General features: G+C 43.1%; 2 long non-coding RNA genes across 5 annotated transcripts; one reads left to right on the top strand and one right to left on the bottom strand.

Annotated features, from left to right (window-relative positions):
- Nucleotides 1–1,266: 1,266 nt before the first annotated feature.
- LOC125709135 (uncharacterized) lies at nucleotides 1,267–4,897 on the bottom strand. 4 transcript variants are annotated; one of them, XR_007382618.1, is made up of 4 exons: nucleotides 4,553–4,897; nucleotides 2,791–3,074; nucleotides 2,194–2,340; nucleotides 1,267–1,648 (listed from the first exon to the last, which is right to left on the bottom strand). It is a non-coding gene; the product is annotated as an uncharacterized LOC125709135 (long non-coding RNA). The 4 variants fall into 4 exon arrangements; XR_007382617.1 differs by lacking the exon at nucleotides 2,791–3,074; XR_007382619.1 differs by lacking the exon at nucleotides 4,553–4,897 and having other exon boundaries at nucleotides 2,883–3,638.
- A 4,912-nt stretch (nucleotides 4,898–9,809) lies between these two features.
- On the top strand, nucleotides 9,810–17,229 carry LOC125709035 (uncharacterized). Its single transcript, XR_007382584.1, has 4 exons — nucleotides 9,810–9,888; nucleotides 10,869–10,993; nucleotides 16,044–16,127; nucleotides 17,070–17,229. It is a non-coding gene; the product is annotated as an uncharacterized LOC125709035 (long non-coding RNA).
- The last annotated feature ends 227 nt before the right edge of the window (nucleotides 17,230–17,456 follow it).

The following is a 17,456-nucleotide window of genomic DNA, read 5'->3' on the forward strand; positions in this document are numbered from 1 at the left end:
ATTAAAATATTATGGAGTAGGCCTTGTTATATATAGCTGTAATAGTAGAGGAGGCAGAGAAAATGCAATGTCACAATGACGGAAGCCATGCCCACGGATAAGCCAACCTGGCTATTCAGCAGAACTTAAACTACAACAAACCTCTCAATAACTTCAATAGGAACTTCAGCAAACTGAATAAAAGTCTGCTTTTGTGCCCTTTAAGTCTTTTTATACGGAGGGCAGGAAGTGTTTGTGTTTGTGTATGTGTGTGTTTGAGTAGGTATTTACCTTTCATTGTAAAAGCTCAGTCAAAAGCTTCAAAACTGCAGAAACCTCTTCATTCGAGGTACCAGACAATACACTCAATTGCCGCAAACGATGACAATGGGATGAGTGTTTGTCAGAATCATGCCCCTTTTTGAAGTTAATGCTAAACAAATTGAAGAAGGGATCCAGTAGGACACACGGGAAATGTTACCTCCATCCCAGACAGAGAAACGCTTAAGGAAACACAGACTGTACAATTGCTGTAATGAGAGATAGAGCTTTAGGTCTGACGCTGGGTTCCTTTATCCTAAATATCTGTTTGCTTGGAAGGTCCACACAAAGAGCATGAAAAGGAGGTGTATTGACATTTCTGTCAGTGGCATCCACGCGGTCAGCCGCTGACACCTGATTCCAGTTTCATGGGTTTTGTTGCCTTAATAGTTTTGCAGATTCAAATGGCATATTCAGACAGACCCACCCAGGTTAGAAAGTGAACATTTTAAAGAGAGAGTATATCGCTGTTTGCTTTTGCTAAGTAACTCAGACAATACAACAGCGGTCCGGGTATCTGAATAAATATAGACCTCATCAGGTATGACTGTACACCCCTTTGGATTATCTTTAAGAGGTAGGGATCATTGTACCTATTTGATAGATTATGCTTTTTGACTGAACTCTACGTCATTACTGCCTGTCTGCAAAACATGTTAAAGTAGAATTACTACTGAAGCAATATTATTAAAAATGCTTTAAAATTAGTCCAGACAATTTACTTTGGTTGATATTTCAGGACAGTCTTTTATTATGTTTATCTGACTATGCTACTATCCAGTGAAATTATGGTCATTTATGGTCATTATAAGGCCAGTTATGTGATTTATAGCAAAAACAGGCATTAGAGTGAAGGTGCAGCATAGTTATCCATCCAGTTTGCATGCCAATAAGAAATATATATATATATATATATATATATATATATATATATATATATATATATACATTCTAAATCCTTTTTGGTCAACCCATTTTTTTCATTTTTAACTGAATTTCTCTAACAAAAAATACTGCAGTATCAGCAAATATTACATCATGCAGTAACAGTAGCACAATGCCTTCGTGGTCTGCTATTAAAATAAATTTAAAAAAGTGTAACATTAGAGAAAAATTTCAAAATATTTTTCTAACCCAATGGAAAGGCTCACTTCTTTGCCACAGTCCTCCAGCTGAGAGTGCTGTAAATGTTTTCAGTCCTGTCAATTTCAGTAAAAAGGTGAAAGCTTTGGTCAGGGGGCTGCCTGTATTCCTAAGGCCTTCTGCTTGTGTTTGCTTGGCCCAGTAGGTGTTGAGTTGTGGGTCTTCTTCTGCCAGCCTGTCTGGTGGCCATTTCACAGACTCCTATCTGCAGGTAGGAGAACAGTCATCCAAAAAAACACACAGCTACGCAACTGGAGTAAGTTATTTTCACTGCAATGTTCACTGCAATGTAACTGAAATGTATAGGTTGATATTTATCAAGCCCAGTTAATATGGTTTCCAGTCAGGTCCCTTTTGGGCCTTATAACTTTACCTCAGTCATGCTCATTCTCATATTATTAAATTTCTAACGAAATAATAATTCTTAGCACTGTTGCTGTACACTCCTGGGAGCAGGGTTTGAGTCTCTGCCATGGCTTTGTGCGTGTGTGTGCGTGTGTGTGTGTGTGTGTGTGTGTGGAGTATGCATGTGCTCCTTGTGTTGTTGTGGGTTTTTCTCTCAGTAATCCAGTTTCCCCCCTCAGTCCAAAAACATGCTAAGTTTTGGACCCCCTGCAGCCCGGAATAGGACAAGTGGTTATAGAAAATGGGTGGATAGATTCACACAGAAAGCACTGACTGTTTCACTGAATCTTGAAGCAGCAATTAGTTGTCATTATGCCTAGTTAAGTCTACTCATACTTTACTCACACTGCATTCATGATGGCAGCATAGCTCGGGGGGCAGCTGCTGCTTCGCTTGGACGGGGCTGTGGGTTTGAATCCCCCATCACCCCCCCCCCGTCTGTATCTACACCAGAGGCCTGAAATCCCACCTTTGCTTAGAAGGTGACGGAACCTTAAGGAGAATGGATCACTTTTAACTTCACAGTCATTGGCAGACGAGCATCATTTTGCATACCATCATTTAGAACAGGTAGGAAAAGCTAACATGGTAAATCATCATGTATCCTCAATCGTGTTATTTTATAGCTGGGAATCTTGAAATCCAGTGATCTTAGAAATGAAATAAATGTGGATTTAAATATGAGCTTGCGATATCGGCTCATTATGACATATAATAGTTGCATACTTTACTAATGGAACGGAATCATATAATTAGGATGATTTCTGTTTCAATGAACAGGGACCGCTGAGTCTGAGTCGCTGCTGATAGCCTAGAGATGGTGTAAAGAGGGGACCAGCGCCAGCATTTCCTCAAATTACATCACAAATTCGAGAACAGCCTGACTAAAACCGGAGAGAAATGGAGGAAAACAACTTCTTCAATCTGTGGCTTTCCACTGACCTTTTGGCGCCATCCTGATTCAGCCAGAGAAACGAATACGGAGAAGCTCTCGTCTTCTCGTTAGCAAATGAAACTGAGAGTCACTCCCTCACCTGAGATAAGTGCTGTATCTCCAGCTGATTGCAGAGCACTTAACGACTCATGGAGCATTTTAAGCAACATGATTGCTCAACCGGGTTTGTAGGAGAGGCCGATAAACATCTGTGTACCTGTCGTTTTGAACCCTGTGGATCGCCGGGGGGTTGGGGTTGAGCCTGGGGGAGATGTTTGTTTGGAACACGCACCTAGGAAACCGAAGTGGCACTATGTCATGGCACCAGATTCAAAGGCAGATCAAAGGACTGGCACTGCTGGGGTAATGGCGCTACGATAGAGCAGATATGTGCGGTGTGACCTGCGGTAACTGTACACAGCACCTGAAGAAACAGCTTAATCAGCTGATAAAATCTCTGGTGGTATCGGGGGCTTGTACCCCGGCGGAGTTTGCACGCCATTGTTTTATTCATAGCCGGTAGCTGCCGATGCCTATCTTGGCTTTGTGTGCTTCTCTGCAGAGTGAGTGCTGCATTTTTGTGGTTCGATTGGCCAGACGTGCCCGGCTGTGCCTGCGCTGTGCCTGCGCTGTCTGTCCATTCCGTCTGGCCCGTATGTGACTGAGGACGTACCGGAGGCAGCACGTGCGGTGCTTTGGCGACATTAGCCGCTGGTAATCGGGCCCCCTCTGTGGTCGGGGGTGGGCAATTCAAAACCTCAACCCGGAGTCGCTGGGGGGGATTAAAGCATATGGGCCCCGACCACTTCCACTTGCCTGTCAGCCTTAACCCTCCCGCTGCCCTCCTCAGGTAAGATCTCCCTAGGAATCAGGCAGCCGGACCCGACCCCCCTGCCTGCTGGCGCTAACCCCCCCGCTGCCCTCCTCAGGTAAGATCTCCCTGGCTAGCAGGCGGACGGAAGCCGTGACCCAGCTGACGAATCCGTCTCCTCTACCTACCTGTCCCTTCGCTCAGCAAACTCAGCGGTGCGGCATTCTGCCACACGAGTCCGTCTGCCACATCACATAATGGAATTAAATAAATCCCCCACAGGCCCATAGGCAGGAAAAACGCTTGCAAATCATATGTGTCAAATCATGAGGCTAAATTTGAACAGCTTCGTGCTGAAGATTATTTTCTGCTCCGCGTAGGTCTTAGTCTGACCAGTGCCACTCTGCAGGGAAAACATTCGATCAGCATAAACACTCTCACGCATGAGCGTATTTGTATTTAGGTTACATTGTTTATTTTATCCACAAAGTACTGATGCAAAACTGTGGCACTGGATAATCAGCGATGCATGAATGTTGTATTATAAAGCGCTTCGAGGCTGCACAATGTAATAACCAGTTTTTCAAGCTAATTACAATGTTTGTAGAATAGTTTGCGGAAAGCTAATTATTATGTTTGTGGAATAGCTTAAGGTGATTCAGCGTGGCTTACCCTAGGCTGTTAACAAAAAAAGGTTTCCCAGCCTGTTTCAAACACCTTTGATACAAAGTTTGTGCACCGCTTAAATTAATTAATGTGGCTTGAAGTATCAAATAACTCCCCCTCCCTTTACCCTCACCTGCACACCCTGTGCACAAACGTACGCACGCACACCTTCCCACACACACACACACACACACACACACACATTGACACAGAGGGGCTTCAAAAGTTTCACTCAGTGCATTTATCTCCAGTTTAACTTGGGATGAGTTGAGGGATTGTGAAGGGTCACCTACCTCCCTGTGTGGTCTTCAGTGGCTCCAAATGCAGCTGCTCCACTAACCGCCCCCGGGGGCCCCACCCAACAGGAAGTGCCATCCACCTACGTCTCCTTCAGCGCCGTCGTCATCCAACTTTCTTTTTTTTTAATCTTCCCCTCTCTGCCCTTTCGTACAAGCCCGGTTAACTGGTGATCCCCGTTTATTTAAGGGAATGTAATTTTACTTTATGCTCCCTGAAAGATTTTGCTTGTGTATGTGACTATGAGCCACAGTGATTTCAGGTTGTGCTGCAAGTAGGAGTTTGGGAATTTGAGCAGAGCTCAGTGGACCTGGAGAAAGCTACCCTCCCTCTTTCACTCTTTGTTGTGTGGGAGGTGGGAAAAAAAAAACAGGCTTTTGGTTTTGTTTAGAAGCAAGTTCCGGAAAGGTGTGAGCTGCTTGCGAGAGCGGCTCACGTTGATAAGGGAAAGGTGTGGGGAAAATTGGATGTCCTGGGATTTTTAAGTGCTTGGGTGACTCGAGGAAATGATTTGCCTGTTGTCTCAGACTCCATCTGCGTAATGAGTTTCAGACGGTCCTCCTAAGCCAAGCAGATGCGAGGGACAATTTTTAATGTTTAATCTAAACCAACTGCAGGTACTTACAGCTGCGACATCTTCATTTAAATATTGCTAAGCTTTCCCTGAAAGCCCTGAGAGCAGCAAAAACATGTCTGACCTCTCAATGGGACACAAAAAAATTGCATTGGCCTAACATAACACAGGGATTAATCGCACATATGATTACACATAAAATTACCTGGGATGTGAGCGTCTGTGCCCTGCTTCCGTGTCAGCATGTCCGAGGTTTTGCAAAGTTGGTAGCAACTACTTCCTTGCTTTAAAAAAAAAAAACTACATGTAACCAATTGGTTTTTTTCATATAGAGAGCGACATTCTGCCTGGCTTACCCTTTTCGTCAATGAAAAGGAAGATTAAGACAATCCGTTGCAAGCCACCTCAACTTTGCAAGGTGCTTAAGGACTAAAAGTAAAGAGGATTCCCCCACTGGTCGCAGGAAGATGCTTGGATTCCAGCAACATTAGCTGTTCCCACCTGGAAGTCAGAGCTGGACCATGTTGCCTCTGTCCATATTTTATCAGCTTAGCCTGTACTTCTAATGGTGCTGAAAAGCTACCTGCTTTGATGGTTCCTCTTCCACCTTTGTGCAAGAACTGCGGCCTTGTTGGGCCACATGCGCCTCGCTTGTGCAGCATGCGCCTCGCTTGTGCAGCATGCCATTGCTTATTGTCGAGAGTTTCCGATACACCAGGCTTCACACACATCCTAAAAAATCCCTGTGCTGGAATCCGCTTCCCTTTTAATGTGTAAACCCAGCTAAGGTGGTGATTCCACATCAGGAAGCTGTAATAGCTAAAATATAGCTACCTTCTGTAATGGTTACATTTTTTATTTGGCTTGTTTTGGGAAAAATCCATAGTGATACTGAAGGGCTGGGGAAGTGAACTGCTGGTGAAATAGAGTTCAGCACTGCCTGGTACACAGAATCCTTCACTCCATAATTGCTGTGGTGTCCGGCTTGACTTATTTTACATATGACTTTATGATTTTCATTTTTTCTTTTCCTCTGAGGTATAGTAGATAAGAGCCTTGAGCACCCCCCCCCCACTATAACTATAACTACCTTACATCAAATTGTGACAATAACAGGCTCAGCCGTTTACTGAACAGACCTGATTTTTGTACCTTATCCCAACACCTGAATGAGAAGCAGTCAGGCCTCCCACTGACAGCCGGGCACCTCTCCGATCTCCCAGCGAAACCCCAAGTCTGGGGCACCAATGACGTCCCGCAGAAGCAGGAGAGGATCTGACCATTAACAGCGCTGTTGGGCATCTGCCGATTGTAGCAACACGTGTCATGTCGTAAAACCTTGTCGCTCGAAAGGGAGCCCAGAAACGCTTCGATGTTGCCAGTCACAACACGTGAATTATGAAGCAGTAGTGGCGTTGCCATAGGCGAGGCCCGGGAAACTGGCGCCTCCGTCCAATCTGTGGGAATAACCTGTGCGCCCACATTGGGTGCCAGTTGCCCATTTGTGCTCCCCTGGGTCCACACTCAATCACCCGTTTATCACACTCGGTCCCCCTGGCCAGGCAGATGGCACCTCCTCCTCTGCCAGGGGCCCGTGCCAGGGCTGCACCAAGCTGGAATACTCAACGAGTCAGCTGTATGCACATGGCATTAGCATATAGTTGACCTGTTTGGAAACCCCTTTGATAGGCCTGTGCTGCAGCCAAATATTTTTCAGTGCAGAGATGTCTGAGACCAGTTAGCCAGAGACCCTAACAAAGGTCCCTGTAAATAAATATCCCTTTGAAGGAGTCAAATCCATTAAACAGCCCTTTGTTCCTCTACTACGAGCATCCACTATGCAGAGAATCAGCCCGGACAATTTGTTTTCCCATCACTGAGTAGTATTGCTCTCCAGAAGGCAATAGGTGGTACTTAGGAGGCCATATGTCATTATTTAGTGTCATTTTAAACTGATCAATAAGCTCTTATTGCGGAAAGTAAAATATAGGACAATAAATTATATACGGTATATAAATGGCAATTATTAGGGTGATCAGTACAGGGTGTGTTTTTCTAAAAAAAGATGCAAAATGGCAAGATTATAATTATAGGAATGTCACTCTAAAGGTCTTTTCAGTAACATTTATTTTCCAGAAGAACTTTAACATGCTTATAGAGGTATTTGCTGTGTGTTCATTTTAGTGCATTTAGTTCTTTTATGACATTTCTCTTTCGCGGGGTGACACAGCACGGCCACAAAGGACTGTTGTCTTCCATCCAAAAACAATTTCCATGGCAGAAAAATGGAGGCACCAGCATGCTTTATGATTTATTATAAACAATGAGTTTATAATATTTCATTTTTATTTTGCAACAATTTAGGATTAATTTTATTATTATTATTATTATTATTTTACAAATTATTTTCCAAAACAAAGAAGTAAATGCTACTATATATATATATATGTGTGTGTGTGTGTGTGTATATATATATATATATATATATATATATATATATATATTATGGCATGTTTAAGAAATAAATATAAAAAATAAATAATAAAAAAGATATGATAACATGTATATGAATGTGTATAAACATGGGCTGCCTCACATGAAGACGTTCTTATCCTAAAACATTAATAAGAAAAATATCATGTGGTATTAATGTATGGATAAATCCACAGGTCCATGTGGCATCATAACACAAACATTTTTTCCACAACTTTTGCCTGTATACATAAATACAAATTATACATGTCTACACATAAAGAAATAAACATGAATTTACAAACAATAGATTTTTCTAGTTTTCCACTTACTGACTGAGTAGAATTTTTTTTTCTAACCCGTCGATAAACCTAATTTTCGCCTGTCAGTCCGGGCTAACGGCTGCAGACGATATTAGAAGCGGTAATTACTCATATCTTTCAGCGGCCTTTGTGGCCCAGCAGTGAGCCGGGCTGGGTCAGGTATGGAAGGCACCGTCCGGGACGGAGCGCTCGGGTCTGCCTCTGCTGCCTACCTGCCAGCTGCTGCTCGGGCCTCAGGGCTGCAACTGCAGATCAAAAAGATCAAGGAGCCAAGGAGATAATGGGCTGGTCCCGCTCACCAGAAAGCCACTCCTAAATGCCACTGGTTGCTGTTCCTGGGGCCTGCACAGAGTACCTGTAACTAAACATCTCTCCATCTGCTTCCCGGGCGCCATCCTCAGGTTTCCCTGCTGTTTGCCAATCCAGCTCTGGAAGTTAAAACCCCCAGACAATAAGCAGGCCGGCCCAGTCTGACAGCTGTGCTCCAAAGCGCTTCCCGCCGAGAGGCATGGAGAGCCGTCCCCAGTGTCCCGCCGCTCGTAACAACAGGAGCCAGTATGTGCCCGGGATGTTATCGTTTTCCTCTGAAAACAAGCTCCAAGCGGAACCAGATGTAAATAAAGATAGAAATATTAATTACAGGCTAATGGCAAAGATTTTCTCTTTTCCCCTACTGCTTGTGATATGCTTACTGTGCTCTTCTTAAAGTGATAATTATGATGAGGGCACTTTTACGTTTTTAAATGACCCATACAATACTGTAACTAAGCGCTTTAAAAACCAATGGTCAATGAAAAGCTGTACAATGTATTTTCCAGTTGAATTTTCATGATTATTATTATTATTATTGCTATTATTATTATTATTGTTATTAATATTATTATTATTGTTAGGCAGCATCTGCCATACTGTTTCAGTACAAACACGGAGGAGTCAAATTGTGATTTGTGGAACTATGAGAGCATTTCTACCTTGGAGTGAATGTCCAGTAAATATTTGGTGGATTAAACTTTTCTCTCGGCAGTTGGGACTGGGCTTTTCTGAAGGGGCCGGAGGGGGTGGGACCCAGGCAATTCTCCTCCCCTGTGGTGCACGGTGAAGTCTGACTGGATCCCCCGCAGGTCAGCCCGCCCATAGGGCACTGAGCCATTCACAGTGTGTTAATATTTAACTCTCCTTTGCAAACATGCAGTCCACACATGGCAGACAAGGCAAACCAGAGGGAGTGTGGAATAGTTTTCAGAGAGAAACATTTGGGTCGTAACGTGAGTCTGCAAGTCTTCACGTGATCCTTCCTCTAAAACCTCGCAGTATTACTATCTGCCGGCTCTGTCCTGAAAAATCCTGTTTTGAATATGATTAATGAGCCAGAATGACAATGATACTTACAACTATTTCTTTTTTCATGATTTTATATCCACTACATTTTAGAGGTCAGCTGTGTTTTATTTAACTAACACCTACTGCTTATTATAATTATGCTTTTCAATTTGTATAACATAGTTTTCTGCAAATTATGTACATGTAAATGGTAAATAGTACATGAGTATACAAAGTATATTCACAGCACTTAATATCTCCCATTCTTTCTGAAGGTCACTTGAGATCATCCCCCAATTTGTGGGGCACTGTCGGATAAGTTGACGGTCATCCCTGGCATTAGAAAGTTGCTTCTGCACTCTACCTGGCTGGTTTTTGGTTATTGCCAGTGTCTCCTGTCTTAGAATCTTTGAGCCAGGAAGCAGCCTGCTGTGCAGAGTAGCTTTTGGCCAGCAGAACCATGATTAAATCAGGATTTAAAAATGCAAATTTAAAAAAAATATCATTTTTTTCCAGAGCTGTATACATAAGAACACATTAAACTGAGTTCCTTTTTCTTATATGAAGATAATGATTTCCCAAGCCACTTATCCTTCTGGGTCGTGGGGGGTCTGTAGCCTATCCTGGAAGCTACAGGAATGAGGTAGGGAACATCCCAGGACAATGCACACTCACACACCATTCACTCACACATACCTATGGGCAATTTTTAGCAACTCCAAATAGCCTCAGTATGTCTTTGGACTGTGGGGGGAAACCGGAGTACCCAGAGGAAACCCCACGACGACATAGGGGGAACATGCAAACTCCACACACATGTAACCCAGGCGGAGACTCGAGTCCTGGTCCCAGAGGTGTGAGGCAACAGTGTCAACCACTGCACCACCAAGCCGCCCCATAGGTGCTTATACTTTTTATATTTTGACTGACATTTTATATAACCTCACATCAACAAACACATCCAGTGTCAAACCCAAGTATCACTACCTTAGCCACAGTAATTACCCATCCATCCATCCATCCATCCATCCATCCATCCATCCATCCATCCATCCATCCATCCATCCATTTCCAGGCAGTGCCATCTTCAGTTATAATCCTGGACGAAATGCCAGCTACCTGACACAGACTCGCAACTGAATGCAAGTAATTGTTACCCATTTCACTTGAGCAGCAGACTGTGGTCAAACACCGACTACCCAGATAAATCCGGTACGAACAAAAGGAGAACAGGCACATTTAGCAGTAGCCAGAGTCAGTCTGTAAAGTAATCTCCTTAAGACTGCTAATGCCTTAGCCACGCCAGTGCTAAGACACTGGTCATTCTACAAGGAATTACATTTAGTACTGGAACATCCTCCCATCCATTCAAACCGGGGCACAATATAATATTCCTCAATAGTAAACGATGGATCAGGATTCAAGAAATTCATAGAACACATGCAGTGTCCCCCTGCCGTCTGCCTGGCCAGGGGGACCGATTGATGAACAGGTCTGCTTTGCATATGGGAGGAATTAGTTGTGAAAATCCTATTACAAATGCACAATTTAAAATATATAGGGCTGGACTAATGTTTTATTTGCTTGCGGGCCCGGTGATGACATCAGTCTTCTGACCTCAAGGTTTGGATTGGCAACCTTGTAATCTCAGATACCAAATCCTAAACCACCAAGGCAGATGCTGAGCATTCTGTATACAGTGGATTGTATGCAAGATTTCATTTCTCTCTGATGAAGCACAGACTATGGTGAGTTGGCATTTATCTGAAGAAGGAAGTAACTGCATCCATAGTAACAGTTCATGGTTTCTGCACATACACATTATGTATATATATATATATAATATACATAATCATATAATTAGGCTAAAATCATCTTCTAAAGATGTTAAATTAAATACACTTAATCTTTCAATATAAATGCAGCATTGTCACTATGTTCAATAACTTAATGTCAATGCTTGCTGGGGACACAACAGGAAATCGATTTGAAACAACAGTTTCTTGTAATTTTGTGTAAACATATTATCAAGCCATATAATAATAATAATAATAATAATAATAAATAATAACAATAATAATACTAATTATTATTATTATTTGAGATGGCTGGACTTCAGTAGTGCTGAATAAATAGTATGTACACAGTAATTACGTGTTTATTACGTGTTTATGTACATAGTAATTACATGTTTAAGCCTGATCGATAAGACACAAATACCGCATGGAGTCTGCCCGCAGAGGGGTGGCGTAAGGGACACCCCCCCCATGCCCTCCCGCTGGGGGCGGCTCCTTTCTCGGTGCTCTCTCCGCTCTCTGCCCAAATGACGGCTGAGGCTCTGTAGCAGTCTCTGTTCGGTCTGTACCAAAATGTGTCTCTCATTACTCTCTGGGCTGCAAACAATTAATAATGCACAGGGAACAAATTTTAAATTTGACACCGATTGGGTCAGTTCGTGTTTTCAAAATACAACCTGTATGAATCATTAATGGTGAAAATCCAATATGTGAGCAGCAGACCAATCTGATAGGGTTTAATCTGCATTACTCACGGCATCACAGTCGCATAGACATTCATTTGCCAGGTTAGTGCTTCATCTTATTATTAGCATGTATGAGACATCAAGTGAATCATGAGGATGAGGCATGAAGCTAAATCTGACATCTAAGGTAACATAAAAGTTTTTTTTAACTTTCCCAACAATGTTTTACCCTAAGATACAATCATCTATCCATCCACCCAGAGCTACTACATTTTACAGTATATTACATTTCACACTGAAACAGTCCATCCATACTGTATTAAAACATAAAAAACCTGAACATTATAATAATATGGAATATTTGATTAGGATTCATTTATGCAGCAATTGGAGGTTATTGTTACTCTTGGTAACAGAGTATTGAACAGAAGCTGTTATTACAAAGGTACAGTTTGATTAAGTGTTTCATGCACATTGCCTCTCCCCCTTCACAGGTAATGGGGATGTGTCACACAACCTCCCCCCCCCCTTATGGAGCACTAGATATGTCGCCCTCAATGTTTCAATGTTAACAATGAATGAAAACCAGAAAGTGAAATTGGTTCATACATCTTGATATAAAAACCAGGATTAAAAGTGATTAAACGTGAAAAGTTTACTACTCTATTAAGAATTTGCTGTTTGGTTTATGGTACATGATACGGATTATGTACTAATCAGTTTTCATGTTGCAGAAATGAACTGCCGTTTCATATTATTGTCTATGATATACAGCATCATAGCTATTAAAAATGCAAAACGATATTAGGTCCTCTCTCTCTCTCCTTCTCTCTCTCTATATATAGAGAGAATATAGAGAGAATATATATATTATCTCTCTCTCTGTCTCTCTCTCCTCTCTCTCTATATATAGAGAGAATATAGAGAGAATGTATATATTATCTCTCTCTCTCTCTCTCTCCTCTCTCTCTATATATAGAGAGAATATAGAGAGAATATATATATTATCTCTCTCTCTGTCTCTCTCTCTCCTCTCTCTCTATATATAGAGAGAATATAGAGAGAATATATATATTATCTCTCTCTCTCTCTCTCTCTCTCTCTCTCTATGTAAACATTACTTCTTTGGCTTTAGCATGAGAATAGAGATTCTTGTGTTTAAAATGCCACAGCACTGCCACCATTCTGACACTGGTTAGAGTTACTCCTCTGTAGTCCCATCTTGGACATTTTCATACATATAGTGTCATAAGCAGGGGCGCTAAAGTGTTTAGAAAAAATTATGTGAACTCCAGGTGTTTTTGTTCTATTGCATTTTGACAAATCCCCCAGTGTTATCAAAACTACACGCTAAAGCCTTTAAAGAACATTACTAGCATTCACAGTTGACTGGAGGCTTTCTGAATACATCAGCAGCAGCAAGATGTAAATACACTTCTCTGGAAGAACTCTGGGCCTTCCTCTGAAAGGTCTTGTGGTTCTTGGATTTCAGTGAAGTGACCCAACAGGTGTATTCCTGCCAAGCACCTACGTCTCAGATTAGAGGTGGAGAAAGTCATCCACATAAAGGCATTATCGCTTCATACACAGAGAAAGATCCCATTACCCAAGTGGGAGATCTGTCCTGTTTCAACAAGAAGTGAAGCTCAGGTGCGCTAGGATTAAGGAAATGTTCTGCAAGAAAAGAGCAGGAACATGTATTTTCACCTCCACTTCTGTTTTTGTGATGAGGCTCTCCCTAGAGTCCATAATGAACGTGCACTGGCTGGACTTTCCTGGTCTCCACCACTGATACTGAACCCTCCTCCCTTTTTCCTGCAACATGAAACATTGGGTATATGTTCTGGAATCATCCACATGCTCTCACTTCTCACTTTCCCTCTCTCTCTCAGTCCACAGAATACATTATTATGTTGTATATTGAAACATAATCAACACCTGTGTCACACTGCCCCCACCTTCACGAGCATTGGGGATGTGTCACACTAGCCCCCCCCCCCGCCTAAAGAGGGACTGGGGATGTGTCACACTGTCCTCTCCGTCACAGGCACTGGGATGGCAAAATATAGTGTATTGGGGTAAGACTAATTAATTTCAGTGCAATAACAACTTTCACAGGTTTAACAATTTGTGCAGAGAAGTTTATACTCAACAGGTTGGTTGAAGCAAAATCTTGGTTTGGATTTAAACTTTCTGGACATGAACTTGTTCCCTGGTTCCCTCGGAAAAACAGTTCTGAGTCTGAATGTTCTGAATTTATAAGAAATTCTTAACTAATACATTTTGGTAGAAGGCAGATAGATGAACTGGCAGATCTAACACTATAATCAGAGCTATTGATTTGTAACGTCATCAAAAATTATTTTACAATATCAAATCAAGAAAAAGTGCCAGAAACCCAACAGGCACTCTGATGATGGTGTGTAATGTATCAATCACAGCCATAAATAAAACTCTTTAGTACCATTACCTTTAGAGTAGAATGGCATTGCCTAAAATCCCAGTATAGTGGTAGAATTACTACACCATGTTCTGTTACATCACTGTAAGGATCATGTAAAATAAGTGGCATTAAATTAACAGAAAAATAAAGATTGACATTAAAATGACGTGTTTTCCTGCTGCTGACAGTGATTCGGCTGTTAGTGCTATTTAAATTTTAATTGGATGACTATATTACTAAGACGTGCTGGATTGTTGTTACCGGAACTGTGCAGACCCACAAATCTAAAGGAAATTGCATGGGTTAAGCAATCAGGTTTCAGTACATTCCTTTCTTCAGGTAAGACAGGATGTGCTGCCCAACACCCACTAACCTCACTTCAGACCAAGGCAGGTGTGTGGATCAGAGCAGCCCACACACACACACACACACACACACAGAGCCATGCCACACTAGGATTAATATTTCATCAGGAAACTTGGTAATGATCTGAAATCTGAGGCTCTGCTTGAACTTTTATACTAATTCAGTAATTACTGCTGTGTCTGAAATGGGCGTCTTCTAGCACTTAAAACAACCTGCAGTTTCAGCGAGAAAAGGTTAACACCCGAGTTCAAATTTTAATTAACGCTTTAGGGAGGTTTTTGTTTCAGGCTACAAAGCTTTAGCTGATTCCTGTCTCCTACACTGCACGTTCTCCAGAGCAGTGTTTGCTAGAAGACTAGGTTCATCCTTGCTTTAAATACTGCCATAATTTGGCTGATAAGTTAGTGTTCAAAGTCCGAACGCAGGAGTCAAATCAGAGGCTGAATGGTACACGTTTGATTCTTTGCAACTGACTTGAGATTTTTCTCAAAACGTCATGTTCGAAGTTTTCTTCAGTTGCCTCAGTGTATAATCTTTCTCATATTTCCTAAAAACAACCACAGAAAGAGATTGCGAGCCAAACTGATATGAGTATCACGTGACATCTCCAAACATGATTCGCCTATCCAGTAAAATGCTGTTTTTTCATCCCCTCTGGCAAAGCTGGAAAGCAAAATAAAACTGATTTCTATTGTGTGTTTAATTAAAGGAACACTGACATTTGCCTGGGTAAGTCATACTGTATTTCAGAGTATCAGCCAAGGCGATCGCGGCAGTATGAAACGCAATCACCGAAGACACACAGGCGTCGCTCATGTGTGACATGTGGAAACCCAAACAGCAGATGTAGTATGATAAGAGAAACATGAATATTGTGTAACTGAAGCCAGCATGTCAGGTAAAATGGTGACCTCATCCCATCACAACTCGATAAACAGGAAGGGAGATTTAATGTAAAGGTTAGTTTTAAAAATAAATAAATAAACTCGCGCCGACACTTGGTGCGTTTTCATATGCTGCCTCACTTTTAGAAGGAAAATACAAGAAATATGTATGAAATGTAGCAGTCAGAAAATAAATTGAAATGCAAGTTTTAGTCATGTGGATCATGCCGATCCCAGGCAGCACCTGAGGACAGGAGGAAGGGGAAAGGGGAACACCCTGAACAGGATGCCCTCTCCCCACCCACCCACGCACCCACGCACAATCCATATATTCATATCTTTGTGGGGATTCTCTATTCATTTCTATGGGGAACAATCCTATTCCCAATAATGTCAACCTTAACCCCTACCCAGCCCTAACCTTGACCATAAGTAATCAAACTAAATATGAGACTCTTGGCATTTTTATTTTTTGATGGCAGTCACAGATTTTTTGAAAATTGAGGTTATCCTTGTGGGGATGAAAATAATGTCCCCACAAGGATACACAACAAGGACACCGCCATACAATATGGGCAGTTTACAGATATCTGTTCTCCGAAGCACATCCCTTTATTCTGCAGGTGGAGGCTGGAGTCCCGAGAGGAAGACCATGTGACCTACACAGGAACTGCACACACTGGGCAGGAGCAGGCTGAACTGTCACCGTAACTACTATTAACACCGAACATTAACAGACTTCCATCCATCCATTTTCCAAACTGCTTATCCTACTGGGTCGCGGGGGGTCCGGAGCCTATCCCGGAAGCAATGGGCACGAGGCAGGGAACAACCCAGGATGGGGGGCCAGCCCATCGCAGGGCACACTCACACACCATTCACTCACACATGCACACCTACGGGCAATTTAGCAACTCCAATTAGCCTCAGCATGTTTTTGGATTGTGGGGGGAAACCGGAGTACCCGGAGGAAACCCCATGGGGAGAACATGCAAACTCCACACACATGTGACACAGGTGGAGACTCGAACCCGGGTCCCCGAGGTGTGAGGCAACAGTGCTAACCACTGCACCACCATGCCGCCCCCTAGCTTCACATCCCCTCATGGAATTGGAGTGTTGACATTTCAGGGACTCCCCATGCCTGCATTCCCACCTGCCTCTCCCTCCTACTTATGCTGCCATAGCCATAGTTTCAAGGCTCTCAAGTTTTATCAAAACTTTGGAGTGAGATTACATTAAGGGCAAAACCTGAGTCTCACAGTCAATGCGTCAGACTTGTCAACCCTGCTTACTGCATTCATCGGATATTGTTCTTCCACCTTGTCTGCACTCCATCTGTGTGCGCATCCATGTAATAATGTACTTGCAGCGTGATCACACGTAACTTATTTTGGAATTTACCTGGAAACAACAAATGCTATTTTCTGATTGGCTGGTAGGTGGCTATTAACTTTGTATAACTTGGGACAGATATGAACTGTGCAGAAAACTCCACTCTGTATGGCTGTGCCTTGCCCATTTGTCCTGTATAACAGGACACCTTGGTGGGCATTTATCCCTTTACTCCTCAGCGTGAGAAACGCAAGGTCTGTCTCACGGTCAATGTGTGAGGACTGACAACCCTGCTGCCTGTGACGTCTCTCCAGCCTGCCCTGCTGCCTGTGACGTCTCTCCCACCTGCCCTGCTGCCTGTGACGTCTCTCCCGCCTGCCCTGGTGCCTGTGACGTCTCTCCCGCCTGCCCTGCTGCCTGTGACGTCTCTCCCGCCTGCCCTGGTGCCTGTGACGTCTCTCCCACCTGCCCTGGTGCCTGTGACGTCTCTCCCGCCTGCCCTGCTGCCTGTGACGTCTCTCCCGCCTGCCCTGGTGCCTGTGACGTCTCTCCCACCTGCCCTGGTGCCTGTGACGTCTCTCCCGCCTGCCCTGCTGCCTATGACGTCTCTCCCGCCTGCCCTGCTGCCTGTGACGTCTCTCCCGCCTGCCCTGCTGCCTGTGATGTCTCTCCCGCCTGCCCTGGTGCCTGTGACGTCTCTC

This window comes from Brienomyrus brachyistius, chromosome 15, assembly GCF_023856365.1.
Source record: "Brienomyrus brachyistius isolate T26 chromosome 15, BBRACH_0.4, whole genome shotgun sequence".
NCBI classification, from domain to species: domain Eukaryota; kingdom Metazoa; phylum Chordata; class Actinopteri; order Osteoglossiformes; family Mormyridae; genus Brienomyrus; species Brienomyrus brachyistius.